At 33.8% G+C, this 17018-nt stretch overlaps 1 long non-coding RNA gene across 1 annotated transcript in view; it reads right to left on the minus strand.

Annotated features, from left to right (window-relative positions):
* Window positions 1-498: 498 nt before the first annotated feature.
* LOC138708636 (uncharacterized) overlaps window positions 499-17018 on the minus strand; it is a 594603-nt gene continuing 578083 nt past the window's right edge. Inside the window, exon 3 of the long non-coding RNA XR_011334743.1 lies at window positions 499-566. This is a non-coding gene — a long non-coding RNA (uncharacterized lncRNA). The remainder of the gene's footprint in view (window positions 567-17018) is intronic.

Raw genomic sequence — 17018 nt, forward strand, 5'->3', positions numbered from 1 at the left:
CGAGACAGTAGAACTGCTCAATTCTGCATACGGCGTCAGACTGCTAGTATACGTGACAGTGTTTTGTCTGGAGGTGCTTTCAGAGCTGTATGGGTACTGGTCGGGACACGCCAGCCTCAAGTTTAATTTGAATGTCCTTAGCGCCGTCACCCTGTTTGCTATTACTAAGTTTACTGAAGACCTTACCATTTTGGTAAGAAATTACTGATTTGAATAGAATTTTCTTTAATTTTCTAGATTAATATATTCATCCATTCATATATAATTTAAAAATCCTCACTTATTATTTATTATTCATTCAATAATTCACCGATTTCCCCCACATATTTATTCGTAGAATATTCAATCTATAATTTAGTTCACTCACTGTGTATTTATAATGCATTAATTCATTCGTTCTTCACCATTCATAGAATGTCTCGTTACTCAAAATATATCAATTTATTAATTATCTTTCTTCATTACCTTGTTCGTTATTCTTCTTATTCTTCTTTCTCTTAGTTTACTCTCTCCCTTTTAGGTGCATTTACACGACCCACGCCACCCGGGCCTTACAAGGCCGCGACCTGTCGAGAGAGGAATTAATCTATGGATCACATAAATACTTTTTTGACCACACAAGGACATGGAGGGCCTCCCCGGATGAGGGATCAGCTCAGTGCCAGGGCCACCTCCGATACAACACAAACATTTAAGACATTACACAGCATTCACTCACACATATGAAAGGATTAAGGGAAGGATCGCCGTCCATGACCGGACTTTTAAGAGGTACAATCCCGGCATTTGCCTGGAAATAACTGAGGGAACCATGAAAAACCACAGTTAGGATTGCCGGCCCCTGGGATCGAATCCCGGACCTCCCGAATGCGAGGCCAGCCCTCTACTACGCCACTAGCCCGCTCGGTTAATTAACTGTTCATTCTCTATTATTCATTCATAGGTCAGTGCTCAACCATCAATATTATTAGTTTATAGTTATTTATTTATTACAAGCTGAGTACCAAATATTTGCTAATTTTATTCAAAGTTTCTTATTTGTTCAACATTAATTTACAATTTTGATCTATTAATTATATCGTAATTAATTCATTGATTCGTTTACTATAACAGTAACAATAATAATAATAATAATAATAATAATAATAATAATAATAATAATAATAATAACAATAATACTATTATTAATATTAATAATATTATTATTATTCTCCCACGAGCTAAACTGAACTCCACTGAACTGAAGTTAGCAGTATACTAACTCTCTAACCTCGACGTCCCTTCAGCCTGTGTTATCTGTCCATATTGTAAGATACAAAATCTTCCCAATTTCGATTCATGGATAATGTAGTCGCGTTCGATCTATAACCGTAAAGGTCCGACGGCATTTAGCTGAGCGAAACCTGTTTCGAGGCGAAGGCTCTGAATATTCTCCACTCGTGAGCTATTCATTTACATGCCACTCAGTAGCAATCTGTTCATTCACCACTCATCAGTCACTAGTTCATTCGTTATTTATCGCCAAATATTCATTTGTCATACGTCATTCATTTCTGTCTTAAAGTTAATACAGCAACAATCTTTTTTTTAGATCATTCTCAAAGTGAGTCCCTAAACTGGCTATAAATATTGTTAAACCAAATGTGTGTTACTCTTGAAAATGCTATTTCAATATTTGAACAATAATGTATTGTTAACAACAGGTCTGTTATGATTTGTATTGCTAAACATTCTTTCGATGTATTTTTCCTACCTTTTATTTCAATATTTCAATTTTATTTCTTCTTCCCTTCCCTCCTGTTTCTCGTACTGTATTAATTCATCCTTCACCCTCGTCTCTTTCATCCTTATTTTATCTTTTTCCGCTCATACTTTCTTTCTTTTTTCCTCCTTTCCATTTCTGGTACTGTCGTTTATTGCTTGTTTCTTTCTGCGTTTTATCATTACACTTTTTGCTTTTTTTAATATTTATTTGTAATTCTTTCTCCCCTCATTTTAATTTACTCTTTAAGCTTCATATGTCTCGTATTCATCTTTTTTAGATTGTCTGTTCTTAGAGAAAGAGAAAAATGAGTAAGAATGTACTATATTCTTCCTTCCTATCTCTTCTTTTCAAATATATTCTGTTTCATTTCTCCCTGTCCATCCTTTCTCTCTTCAGTAAGTGTATCTCAACTTTTCTTCCAAATCATCTTCTCGCCATTAGTATCAAGTGCAAATATTGATAGTGACATATTGAAACATATTAATTATCTTCTTACAGGGACATGAACTGGCAAAGGATGTCTCAGACGTACAAATTTCAACGCTGACTACAGAGTGTCAACAACAGGTTAACATGCAACTATTGTACTCGTTTAAAACTGTGAAAAATGTGTATACCATTCGAAATGCCACAGTCTTGTCGTTTCATTAATCATGTTCTTTGAGGTGAAAAAAAAAATACATTTATGAGAAAGCGAAATCTGTGCAAGAAACTTTACATTGTCTCTAATGAGCTTCTTGGAAAGTAGAGGTGGAAAATTCTTAGATGTACTTCTCCCTTAGAGGAGCTTTGGGAAGTAGGATTGGATTACGAATCGTAATCCCACGGCATGAGATCCCAGATTTATACTTCTAATTCAGAAATTCAAACTAAAAATTATATCGCCTTTAAAAACGCATTTCATCCTTCAAACCCATAAAACATAATAATTAGGCCTACCATACTAACGAAAATCACACCATGGTAGTCATGGGCATACCTCAGTCGGCTAACAAGTAAATATTCTCAAAGGAGCAGATAAAAAAGTTAATTATTTCTTCCACCATGTTAATAATGTCGATACAAGTGCTTATACAAATTCTGGGCACTCGAACGCAATTACGAGGGCCCCACAGAAAGTAAGTTTAGAAAGAAAGAAAACACAATTTCATGGAAAGTTTTATTGAAACAGCTACAGATATCAGATATAGCTCCCTGTAAAGCTGACTTAAATAATACAAAGAGCTATACTTGAAAGCCAGACTTGTATAATACACACTACTATTCGTTATCGGAAAACCTCAAATTTAAGTCACACAGAAAGTGTGCTCTCAATGCTGGACTCTGACATTCTGTCAACCCACTTGAGGTGTAGTGATATAAGTGCAATAATTAGGCCGGGATCTGATATTTTTTTAGTTTGTTATTTAACGACGCTGTACCAACTACTAGGTTATTTATCGTCGATAAGATTTGTGATAGCTAGATGGTATTTGGCGAGATGAGGCCGAGGATTCGCCATAGATTACCTGGCATTCACCTTACGGTTGGGGAAAACCTCGGAAAAAACCCAACCAGGTAATCAGACCAAGCGGGGATCGAACCTGCGCCCGAACGTAACTTCAGATCGGCAGGCAAGCCGGGATCTGATATATTTCCTGGGTAGCTCAGTCGTAGAGCGTTGGCGCGCTCAGCCAAAAATCTCGGGTTCGATACCCGGCCCTGGAACAATTTTTCTCTTGAAATTATTAAAGACACAGATATTGTTGAACTATTTTCCAACACATTCTATACCGTAAATGAGACATTTCATACCGTGGGATCAACTTTTGTCGTAGAAGTCTGTAGCCTGGGATCGGAACCAGTGTGACACCCGTTTGCACCTCTCTGTTGATCCCACAGCATGACAAATGTCTCAATTTGGGTGGAGAATGTGTTGAAAAATAATTCAACAATTGCCGTATCTCTTCCAATTAATCTTTCCATGAAATTATGTTTTCTTTCTGTAAACGCCTTGTTGCTTTCTAATACCTACAGATACGATAATGAAAACCTTTCTGGAGTATATTAATTCTCAAGAGTAAAGATATATAGTTTGAGAAGAGAATACTTGCAAGACAAAATTTGTAATTCCTCATGATAGGATGAAAGAAGAGTAGATGACTAGAAATTTAAAATATTATTTAACGTAAATACTGTATATGGCAAGTCTCCACCATTATCATTTTTTTTAAATAAGTAATTGTAATCATAGCATTGCTCTTATACACAGATTACATCTTTTTCGGTCGAATTTGAACCCGACAGTAAGCTCGGGTGTTGCCACCGAATTCAAAATTTGTATATTCTTAATCTATATAATATAATATTAATTTAATTTATATTAAATATTTCAGGTGGACATGTTTCTGAATCAGATCATGGCAAAGGAAATGAGAGTGTCTGCAGCTGGATTCTGCAACATCAATAAACATTTGAACATCTCAGTGAGTGTCAAAAGTTAATACTATGCATAAAAACAACATGTAAACATAATGAGAGAAAGAAGGTACAGCTTTCATTCACTTAAAGAAACGTAGTTGGTATTTCTTGCTGGAAGTCACTAACTTGACAAAGGAATCATTACTCCTTTCTTAGAAGCATTAAAGTTAACCACACTACTCCCAGTACCAAGAAGAATTTCCTCTGTTTCAGATTCTGATGGGAATTGCTACCTTTTCAATTGCTCTGCAACAGCTCAGTAACGAACTCTAGGTCGACTTTATACGCTTTATGTTTAAATCGTGGTCATGACCACAAATCAGTGTCACATTTGTTCTTCGCACGCTTTTACCAGTATCTTGCGGCTTCGAGAATTTCATATATCGACTTCATACAAACAATTGAAGAATGCGAGATAGAGTTCCCGTGTTGTGAATTGAGCACGATATTGTGTCTTCATCTAAGGCAACTGGATACATTCCATTAGTAATGTATAATTATCCATATCATAGTTTAGATTCGAACCTGCTTCCCGGTACTTTCACACATTATTAAAGCTCACGCCAAAATGTTTGCATACCCTGCTGCCTCATCCTATTGAATAGGATATTGGCATTATGATTCCTTATAGTATAGTACCACCATAATAGGGCTATATACTTTTTAAATTCCACCATACGATTTGAGACCTACAGTGACAAGACTTTGGGAATAGACAACAAGAAGAAGCAAATTTATAAACCAACATCTGACTTCTTTAAAAAAAACTGTTATCATCTGGAGATAATCAAGATTGTGGGCCTATTCATTGAAACCCAGAAAACTGTAACAAAATATAAGATATATTTCAATTTCTGTGAACGATTTAATTTACTGAGAACAATCTGTAAAGGCATTATCTTCATGGCCTTTAAGGAGTTAGGTAAAATTTATGGAAATATTCAACACTTTTTTCCTCCATTACTCTATCTTGTACAACAATAAAAATTAGTATATGTAAAACACTGTCCTTCTGCTATATGGAAAAAAATTTACGATTTAAAAATATTTATTCACTTTTTTTTTTTTTTTTTCAAAATTCAGTTCACTGTGCAGTGATGAAGCGTTTCCGACATAACTCCAAAACTATTCAACATTCTGTGATGAATTGTTTTGTACGTATTTATGCATGTCATATCTACAATATGATGCAAGATCATGTCTCTACATTTGATAGATTGTCTAATAAAAAATAAATTCATTTTGAAAAATGGTCAAATATCAGTATTTTCTTCTAACACAAAATAAAAATATATATCATTTATTAAGGAATGTAGTTGAAAGAGCATGATATTGTAAACATGAGTCTCAGCAATAAAATAAAAAGAGAGAATATGAATAAGTTAACAAGTTTATGAGTTATGAGGAAAACGCTTCATCACTGCACAGTGAACTGCCAAAATTTTTCAATTTTGAAAAAAATATATATGTAAATAATTTTTTTAAATCGTAAAAATATTTTTTTTCATATAGCAGAAGGACAGTATTTTACACATACCACTTTTCATTATTGTACAAGATACGGTAATGGAGGAAAAAAATGTTGAATATTTCCAAAAATTTTACTTCCGTAAGCTGCACCTAACCCCTTAAGTCATCTATTCAGATTTTGAAATAGGTAGGCCCTATTATTTTTACAGAGTGGATGGTAACTTTTGCACCAAAATTTAAGAGGTGAATCTACATGTTAACTATGACAAAATTTTTATTGCACTTTTCCTTCGATGAAGCACCGTTAAGCAGGAAAAGAAATAGTCTTAGCCAAATGTTTGTAGCGCTCTATTGCGGTAATAGCCAGAGAGAAATGGCTAATTGCTATACAAGCAGATAGGTAAAAATAATCTGAACAGGTAATGTCTTGAATATTTTTTTGCAAATTAAACCGTTCAGCCATGAATTTACATTGAATAATAGCGAAAATCGTACAGCATAGGGGAATGGGAAGGTAAGAAGTTTAAGCATTCAGAGTTTTGTCGTAAAGATGGGTATTTTTACTGTATAAGAAATATAGCACATGCGTATGGAGTAAAAATTAGTATTTTACCGTTGAGCTCACTGGAGCTCAGTTATTTTACAAAGTATCACGAAATGGCGTTCCTGCGCTCATAATTTACCTATATTCGTTTCCTGTGTTTCTTAAAATAATATTTATGTACTATATTCATTTTCATTTATCATTTATATTAACAATGATGCACAACCGAGCGAGTTGGCACAGGCGGTAGAATATGAGACTCGCATTCGGGAGGTCACGGTTCAAACTCTGTGGCCGACCAACCTGACTGGGGTTTTTCCATGGTTTCCCTTAGTCATAAAGGCAAATACCAGATTGGAAATTTACACGTCATGATTCATCACAGCCTAGATAGGATAAACATTAATCAAAATCTATAATCAGTTACATGAACACAAGCCATCTATAACACACTATAGAAACAGGAACTCAACAAGAGAAAACGGCCTACTGGTATACCCACACATTCTAAACACGCGACATGTTGACAATGTTTAGGCGAGTATAAATAAACTTAACAAAATAAAAAAAGACATAGTGAAGTCAACACAAAAAATTATCTTCGTACACAACCACTCTATATTGACATTAATTTGGAGTGATTTGTTAAAGGATGCATTCAATACTAATTTAGAAAAATGTTAAACGAATTATCCTGGCACAAAAAATGGATGTTCTTTGAACAAAATGATCCTATTTTAATTATCTGTATATAATAACAATTAGGAAACATATTAAAGGAATTATCCTTCCACCAAATGAGTGCTCTTTGAACCAAAATGGTCGTATTTTAATTATTTAATGACAATTTAAATTAAGTAACAAATCAAACGATTTATCCTTCTATCAAACACGGATGTTCCCTGAATCATATGTCCTATTTTAATTATGTAATTACCTTATATTCATTTCTAACAAGTGCAGCGAAGCTTACGGGTATAGCTAGTTACCAATAGGATCCAGAGTTCGATTCCAGCCACTCTTGTGGCCTTGTGAGTGAACAAAGTGACAATTATTTCCGAATACTTCCGACTTTTTCTGCATTACATTCCACCATCCCTCCTTTATTGTTTTATCACGATTTCCTCATCCTAAAACAGCCTCTACGGTTTAATAATGGCGTTAAATAAATAATTACAATGGTCATTCCTGCGTTCAGTGATGAAAAGCAAGTAAATTTAGGCCTATAACGAAAATTACTTAACAAGCTCACAGCCTCAACTTTGCGAATGTGATCCAGTATTTATCACTTCCATTAATCGACCCGCAGTAACAAGCCAGCTTGATCGTCTGTCGTCCAAATGGAGCCAAGATTAATTACGTCCAGATTGCTTAGTTAATACACACGCGCGCGCCGCCATTTTATTTCTCTGCTGCTAATGGGTTATTGATACACGAAGCGTAGTGATCGATGAGGTGTTGGCAACACTGCGTGTCCGAGAGTCGATAACAGATCTTATAAATGATTTATTAATTCTTAATTATCTCTCTTCAAGCCCAGACATGAATAGGCTGATGAAACTATTGGAGCAATAACACTGCTTGACGAGATTATATTACCACTTTTTTTTCTCTAATATCACAACAACTTATACACATTTTAGTTCCTAGCATTTTTCTCCAATTTGTCCCACATTTCTCCCTTTTACGTTTTCTTATTCCTCCTTTAATATTGTTACGTACTCCATTCTTTTCTAAATATTTTCGCTCCTTTTCAGTGTTAAATTTCGTTTTCGATTTTCCCTTTTTCTTCCGTCTTTGTTTCTAATGTTCTGATTTCATTTTCTTTATTCACTCCACTACTGTGTGCTTATTAACTTTCTCACTTCCTTAATAATTTCATTACTTAATTCTTTCATTTTCTGTCTTTCTATACATCCACTTCACATACTTCATACTTTTACAAAACTATTTACTAAGAGGTAGGCAACAAAAAAAACTTACCTTTCCTATAATCAGAAAATAAAAAAATAAAAATAAATAAAAAAATTAATCTGAACAAGAAAGATGTATTTAGTAGTAAAATTCTTTGTTTATAAAGACAACATCAAATTCATTTGTATATTTCAAGATGTTAAATTTCAATAAGATTACACATAAAATGAATTTAATAAAAAGTAGAATAGTATTAAACGAAAACGTGAGCATGAAAAAGAATGTTGTAACTGTAATTGATATTGATTTACGTAATTAATATGTCAAGTATTTTTACATGTATGCTGCAAGATTTATAAATAAGCAAATAACTTGCTGACAAGCATGTAGCAGGAATTTAGACTGATCTACTGTACTCACTGAGAAATACCGATTCAGCTATTGCAGTATGCTGGCTATATGTCAACAACTGCTAACCTGGTTGCAGTATGGTGACATGGAAGAATTAGTTAATAAGCATAAGTGAACCTATAATTAAACATAAATATGAAAGTTATAGAATAAATTTAGATGTTTAAAGTAAACAAAAAAGAAAAAAGAAGAAGAAAAATTAATTAAAAAATGTTCATGGTAGAAAATTGTGAAAAGGAGCAGATAAATAAGTTTTAACGTTTTAATAGTCATCACGATTGGTTTAAACATGCACTAAAACCAGACGTAAGTGCTAGCTTGAACCAATAAATTATTGAGATTTGCGATAAATTAATTAGTTTAGGAAATTGTATATTTATTATGTATAGCTACTTTTGTATACAGATCTTTTTTTTTTTTTTAATTATTAAGATTGTACTTTTGTCAACTAGTATCAATAAATATATCACTATCACTATCACTTCACTCTTTCTTTGAATTTCTTGTTCATTTACTTGTTTCCTTCTTTATTATATCCTCTCTCAATTCACTTATTCATTTATTATTTCTTCCTCACTTCTCTCTTTCCTTCCATATTTACGTCTTCCTTTCTCTAATTCCTTTTCATGCACTTTACAGTTAAGTAGTTTTTTCCTCATTCTGTTATTTTTATTAACTCTTGCCTTATTTATTAATTTACTTTCCTAAATACTTATTTGGTTGCTTATTTCATTATATTCCTTTGTATTTCAGCAATTTTTTATTTCTACTTACTTCCTATTTTGTTCTCCACCGAGGTATACATCGACTTTAGACATGTCAGATTTCTTCAAAATTTTGGAAAATAATGTTTTTACCTCAACTGGAAGCTCATGTCTTCTAGTTTTAAAAATATGTAACTTGCACTCATCTCAATAATTTCATAATTATTTGGACATTTATAATATAAGCGCACTATACTTTCTAAGCCTTGTGCCATCTTCAGTGTCTGTTTTCTCCTATTTCACACTTTTCGACATTTATTATCCTTCCGACGGAGAAAAAGTAGACTTCCAATTGGGTAATACTTCTTTGAGATACCAAATTAAACCTCAAACATATGATTATATTGTAAACTAAAATTATTACATTTAATCCATTATCATTATTTGAGCCTTTCCGAGCAGAAGTGGTGTAAGTCAAAAATGGGTAATGAGGGTTAAAGTAAACATTCTGTAAAATACAGTGCAAAGTAGCTATTAATATTCAATTTACTTAAACTATTAGTAGTCAGTGGATAGCACGACAGACATATTAACTGCTACTTTGCGCTGTATTTGACAGAATTTTTACTTTAAACTTAGTTACCCAATTTTGACTTACACCACTTTTGCTCTGAACGGCTCATTTTATTTTTATTGTGGCTCTTTTTTGCAAGTAGTCTGTCAAAATAATACTTTGTGCATCCAAAGAAACAGAGAGTTCAACCTTGCCTGCCTATCGCTGCACCTAGAAATTTAAGGGGTCAATGAACCCTATTTATTCCACTCCATAATTTAAATTTTGGTTTCAGAGTCAACAGTGGTGAACCCATGTCTCTTCCATAGTCACATATCTTTCAAGGAATATTTTTCTTGTTTGCTCTAAAATTAGTTAAATGCTGCTCGGAAAGGAATTGGGCTTTTGTCATTTTTGCTTCGACGTCAACATTCGAGTTAGCCGCCTTGGAGTTCCCCCCCCCCAATTCGTTTACTAAATTATTGTGCACACTATGATCTGAGAAGCCTTTTTCTTATACTACATCCCTGATGGTGACTCTTCGATCTTGCAGTACTAAATCATACACTTCAGAGATGTTTTCTGGTGTTTTGGCAGTACTCGAAGAGCCGCTACCATGTCCATCTCCACACGATTTTCTTCCACATTTAAACATGACACCAATTTTTACTGTATTACTACAAAATACAGTAGATTCTCCCAAGGTATCTGTTAAATCTTCGTGATTTTGAAATGGAGACACTTCCTTCTTTTGCAGGTATTTAATCACAGTTCTTTGCTCGACAGGATCCATTTCAATACTGACGCAGCACCTCCGGCCACTCGAACATCTGGTATGAGCCAACGCAGACATGTAGGGTAAGGTTGCCAATTCCGTGACATATTTAATAAAATCCATATTTATGCCAAAATTGTAAGACAAATTTTCAAATAACACCTAAATAACGTTATTTGGACCTTTAGCTACATTTTTTACAACATTCAGTGTCAACAGTTTCACAAGTTTGGTATAAAATATATGATTCTTCATTGTTATACAGTGGCTTCTAAATCCGTGACAGGGAACCAAATTCCTTAATAGGGTTTCCTAATTCCGTGAGTGATATCCTAATTCCGTGATACCAAAATAATCCTCATTAATTGTTCAGTAAACAAACGTGTATTTGGAAAAAACATTAAAGTCATGGTATATTATTTTAACATGGATTAAGCAAGAAATTACAATTTAGAAAAAGGGCCTAAGTGACAAATTTCATACAAATTACTTATATAACTACAGGAATAAATATTACATATTAATATATTATAAAAACAAAATAAACTGAAAGTTAAGTTCAATAAAAAAATTGAACTTGAATAAATTGAATTATAACACAATTATTTATAATTATTTATATTCCTAACAACAGCTGTAATTAAGTTAAATATATGCCCTTTTATTTTATTACAATTATAAATTGATGTTCTCTATAACTTATTCCCACGAACTATTTTCTTTCATAGACATTAATTTTCACAATTTAACGTTCACATCACTGGTCGAGTGAGCCAGGAAGGAGTAATATGAAAATAAATCCGAAAATGGGAAAGCTCCTGTAGCATTCTTATTGTCCTACAATGTTTAATTAATCATAAAAATTGATTCAACTGACTTTAATCTACTGTAGTATATCATATTTACAATGATATATTAATTCTTACCTCAAATATAAAATATTTCTTCAGGAGCGGTCACAAGAGAAAGAACAACTTATTGGTCAACCACCTTTCACTGAACAAAAGCTTCTGCAGTCGACTGCTTCTATTGAAAAGGCGGGTAATCAATAGAATTGAAAAGAAGACATCTCCTGATATCTGTTAGGTATTTCATAAACTTAAAATTCAGAGACTACAGCTCCATGGCAGTCAATTGAAATTTTATCACGGGATTAGGGATATCACGGAATTAGGCACCTTACCCTACAGACTTGCAACTTGGCATGAAGCCATAAAAGTTTCAATCATTTGTGTGGCACAAAAAATTTTTTAGTTGAACTAGAAATAGATCATGACTACAGCATAAGGATCAACCCTCTTATAAGTTGTTCTTTTACGAGTATGTTCTATTTTTTCCTTTCTATTTATTTTCTTCTTATATTTAGCCAAATTATTTGTTAATGTTTAGCCTTTTTTAAGAATCTTATACTTTATCTATAGTTACTTTATCGCTTCTGTCATACTTTCCTTTATTTCACTCCTTCATTCTTTTCTCTTTTAATCTATTATTTTTCCATTCGTTGAGACACTGCTTCAATTTTAATTAGTTCTTTAACTTATTCTTAACATTATTTCCATTTATTCCTCTATTATTGTACATTTCTTACAGTTTTCCATTTCATTCATTCATTTCCATCTTTGTTTATGTAGGAAGAGAATAAAGTTCCGAGTTTCTCGTCTAATTTTATTGTTACACACGTAAAATTTCGCCAAATCCTCATAGATAACTACACGCAGTCGATGGAGACAGACAACACAAAGACAGCAAAAGTTGTTTTCGTATACATCCTATATTATGAAACACACTTTTAACTCACAACAGGAATATAGGCTAATATTAATTTCACCTTTATACAGAGATTAAACGACGTTATTAGGTCGAAATACAAAAGAATCTATTTACAGGAGTTCCCTATTACCACAATTATTCACGATGAAGCACTCCAGAGGAACAGATCGTAACACTGGATCGACGGATATCTGATAATTAAATACACACATTACTGGCCCTTGTAGCATTCCAGGTGAATTCCTGATGTTAAACCAATTCAATAAAGACCAGTTACATGCACGCATGTTAAAACGTTGCAAATTAGAGGAAAATTGATATAAGTGTTGTGCAAAGTTGGCAGCACGAAAGTGTGTAATCAGCTCGGGCATCTCGATTGCGAACAATTGCAATTCAAGCGTTCAGCACAGGAATTCCGCAATAGAGAATACTCCAGCGAGAAGCACTGCACGTTGGTTTAGAATTTTTTGTGGGTTCGCGTATATATTACGTGAAGACCATCTTGTGTGTCCATAGGTTCGAGTTTAAATAAGTTTAATACTTATCACGTATCGATAAAGTTAGTTTTTTCGACAATTTAAAATTTTGGTTATGTATGTATTTATTCATACTGCAAATGGGTATATACCCGGTGGCAGTGGTAACTAATTACACTCAATAATGACAATTAATAATAAACACAACTAATAAAAACAATAATTAATAATAGTAATAATAATAGTAATAATAATAATAATAATAATAATGATAATAATAATAAAATAATAATATAATGATAATAACAAGGAGCATCCTAAACTAAATGAAGCATGGTCACTTAAAATAACATTTAAAGTAAATCTAATTTGTATCTTAACCCTAAGTTCGAACTAGGACCCACGGGTGTGATAGGTTCATACCTGCAAAAGTACCTTTCTGCACTACACTTATTTCGCTGTCAACTCACTCACTGCACGGATTCTACCTGATTTCACTAACACTTTTAACCATTTCACTGTTCAAATACTTTGCACAGCCACTTCACTGACACCAACACACTTCACTTACACAATAGACTTCACTGACACTACACACTTCACTGACACAAAACACTTCCTCACTGATAGAACATTTCAAATAACAAGATATCAATTACACCCTTTAAGTAGTGTGTGTAATATACTACCGTCTATTAGTAAAGTCCTTAAGCCTATTTTTAAATACATTTTTGGTTATTGGTAAAGCCTTTAGTAAGTCTATAGGTAAAGCATTCCAGTCCCTGATAGTACGATTGAGAAAAGAAAACTTTCCAGTGTCCGTCCTCTGTCTTCTTTTCCTCAATGTATATGAGTGGTCGTTCCTTGAAGAGTAATTTTGTGGCTGGAACCTATTTTTTTTATTAGTAACACTGAACAACAAGTTTTTACTTTTTGTCTTGCTCCGAAATAAAAATAGGTGAATATTACTAATATGTGTGGCCTAAGTCTGAATTTAAAATTCAAATTGCCCCGTCACGTACAATTTTTCGGAGAAAATGAATTGAATGTTTTTGTGACAAAACTTGTTTCTTTCTTAATTTTTCACTGCTACAGATAAAATTACAGCACACTAGGGATTCAAAATTCCTCATAATACTTGAAAAAATGTGTATGGATATGGATATGGTAGAGTGTTGGTACGTTTAACCTAAGGTCCCAGGTTCGATGCCCGGCCCCGGAACAATTTTTCCCTCGAAATTATTTAAATCAACTTTACAGGGAGTTATACCTGAAAGCTTGATTTGCATAATACACGTCACTGTTCGTTAACAGAAAACCACAATTTAAGTCACACAGCGTTAGTGTACACTCAATGTTGGTTGCTTGACGGTTGTCAGCCCACTTTGACGTCTGTGGATATAGAGGGAAAAATTGGATCTGTGCCTGGTAGAGTTCCCGGGTAGCTCAGATAGTAGAGTGTTGGTACGTTTAACCAAAGATCCAGGGTTCCATGCCCTGCCCCGCGGCAATTTTTCCCTCGAAATGATTCAAATCAACTTTACCTGAAAGCTTGATTTGTGCAAAAATGATATTACATAGTTTAAAACGCAACAACAATAAAAATACTTCATGAGTTGCATAATGAGAAAAATATCGAAATTTGAACTTATATTTGAAATAATTTTCTGGATGACTTCTGTTTATAACTAGACCCGGGACTGTATTATATTGTGCACGCATGCTGGATAATGATCTTCTTTTATATCGCCTTTTCATTTCAGATATTTCTTGATGAACTCTTTCCCCATGCTCATCGCTTACTGCTCCAAAGCTAGGAGGAAATAAATTCAAATGAGAATGTAAAAAGTGTATTTTGAAAGACTTATTTGTCATATGCACTTGACATGGTTTCCACAACAAGATTTATGTAGTTCTCTGCTCTAGAATTTCCAATTAAATTTGAGCAAACGTCTTTGAAAGCGCGCCATGCCATTCTTTCTGTAACGGAAAGTTTTTCCTAAAATAAAAGGGTCAGCCATAACTTTGTGAATTTGTCGAGCGATTAAAATGCCCTCTTTTAATATGCCTTCACTCAAATTGGTAAACTTTTCCTTTAAATACTGAAAACCACGTCCTTGTTTGTTCATTGCATATACCTTACTTTGAACTCTTATGAAATTTATTTAATAGAAAGGACCAATATCTGTTTATTTCTTAGAAGTACAAAAGAACATGCCCACAACAATAAGAAACCGGAAATAAGTCATAAACTCATAAAATGCATTATCTTTTGTTACGGTTTCGCTACCCCCAACCCGCGCCAGATTTTTCGTAGGGGAACGCTTTTAGAAAAGTGAACTCATAGTACAGGGACATCATTTTATTTTCACTAATATTTTTAATATTAACTTGCCTATACCTCTGGATCAACGCCGTTTGCTACCCCCTTCCACGACTCGAGTTCGATGATACTGGCGTAATATACAAACAAATCACTTTACTATGTGTAGGAGGGAAGAAAAGTAGTTCATCCATTTACGTAAATTAGGAAATATTGCGCTTTTGAGTTTGATTATTTTCATTACGTTTTTGTTTAATCAAAATACAGTACAGTATTAACAATGAGTGTTTTTACTCACTAACTGAGCTGTCCATGTGGACGTATTCATTACGCAGTGTATATTATAGTGTCTACAGCACATTAGCGTACAATATAGAGAATGAAGTTAAATTGAAAAATAATCATAATATGGATATTTAAACACATTTTTTTTAAATAGTGGCCGCTCATTTCGATACAGGCTTCAGTTCTAATGTGCATATTATCGCACTATAGACTATGTACCTAATCCCAATTACCAGTTTCGTTCTTCGTACTAGTAACTCATGCTGAAATAATTCTGTACCTACTCTATAAAAGAGTACCTTACGTACTGTAAATTCAATCTTCACTTCTGTCCGATCCGAAAAGATAAAATTACTCAGACATGCTATCTACTGTCTGTCCAAGTGGTTATGTCGTAGGGTTGTAGAAAAGGAGGAAATCACGTGACAGTTAATTACTTAACGAGGCCATTTTATTTAAGTTATTTTAAACAGTTGTATAATATTACGTAGACGTCCAGTTCCTAACAGAAATTAATGTTCTCAGAAAAGAGCTAAGACAGTACAGCCACTATCTGGCGAATAAAAGCTGGTGGGGGAAGCCGGGATACGACGTAGGCAAATGGACATCAGTACCTGTGCGAAAATGATTCAATACTGAAAGCTCTTTCGTCACTGGAAAACGCGAACATATTTTTGGAACACACTATTTACTATGACCGTAAGGCTACTGTGACTGTATATGAGGTCTTGGATCTGTGTGGAGGACGGTTGAAGTTCATTAGTAGAAGGGATGGGAGTGAAGTACATTCAAAAACTCAGGTACAATAAAAATTGAAGTAAAAATAAGACATGATAAGAAGAAAAGAGATGCATTTTCGGATTCAGCGCACATAAAACCATAAGGGACACATTGTTTTAAGTCGGAGCAAAATTCTTGTTGTTAAGTGTAATTTGAATATTTTTAATATTTCGGTGATGGAAATGAGAGTGGAAGGAAGAAAGAGAAGAGGAAGACCAAGGATTAAATGGGAGGATACAACAGAAAGAATAGGCCAACAGAAAGGAAAAACAATGGTAGAGATGAAGAGAATGTGTAGAGACCGGGAAAAATGGATGAAATGGACGGAGAGAGGCGAACCCGACGCTTAGCAGCAGAACGGACTGAAGAAGAAGAAGGAGAAGAAGAAGAAGAAGAAGAAGAAGAAGAAGAAGAAGAAGAAGAAGTAGTAGTAGTAGTAAACAAATTAATTGAAGCTAATCAATTTCATTATAAATTCCAAAGCCAGAAGATTACATACATTTCCCATTAGCTTCAGTAGGTAGCATATCCTTTAGTATCATTACTTCAGAACAACTTCTCTTTAAAAGTTTCTAAGGTCAACCGACATAAAGTGACCTATGAAAAAGATGAAGACTTTTTAAAAAGCAAAGACCAAAGCAAGCTGGAGGAGTATAATAATGATAATAATAATAAGGATTTCAACCCGAAATGGATTTTGTTGATAAAACCGATTTGTTAGATGGCAATACAGCGCGTTTGTGTGCTCGCTTTGTCCGTGACGTCAAAGTGCTGGCGAGGGCTGTGTG

The sequence above is a fragment of the Periplaneta americana genome, chromosome 11 (assembly GCF_040183065.1).
Source record: "Periplaneta americana isolate PAMFEO1 chromosome 11, P.americana_PAMFEO1_priV1, whole genome shotgun sequence".
NCBI lineage: Eukaryota > Metazoa > Arthropoda > Insecta > Blattodea > Blattidae > Periplaneta > Periplaneta americana.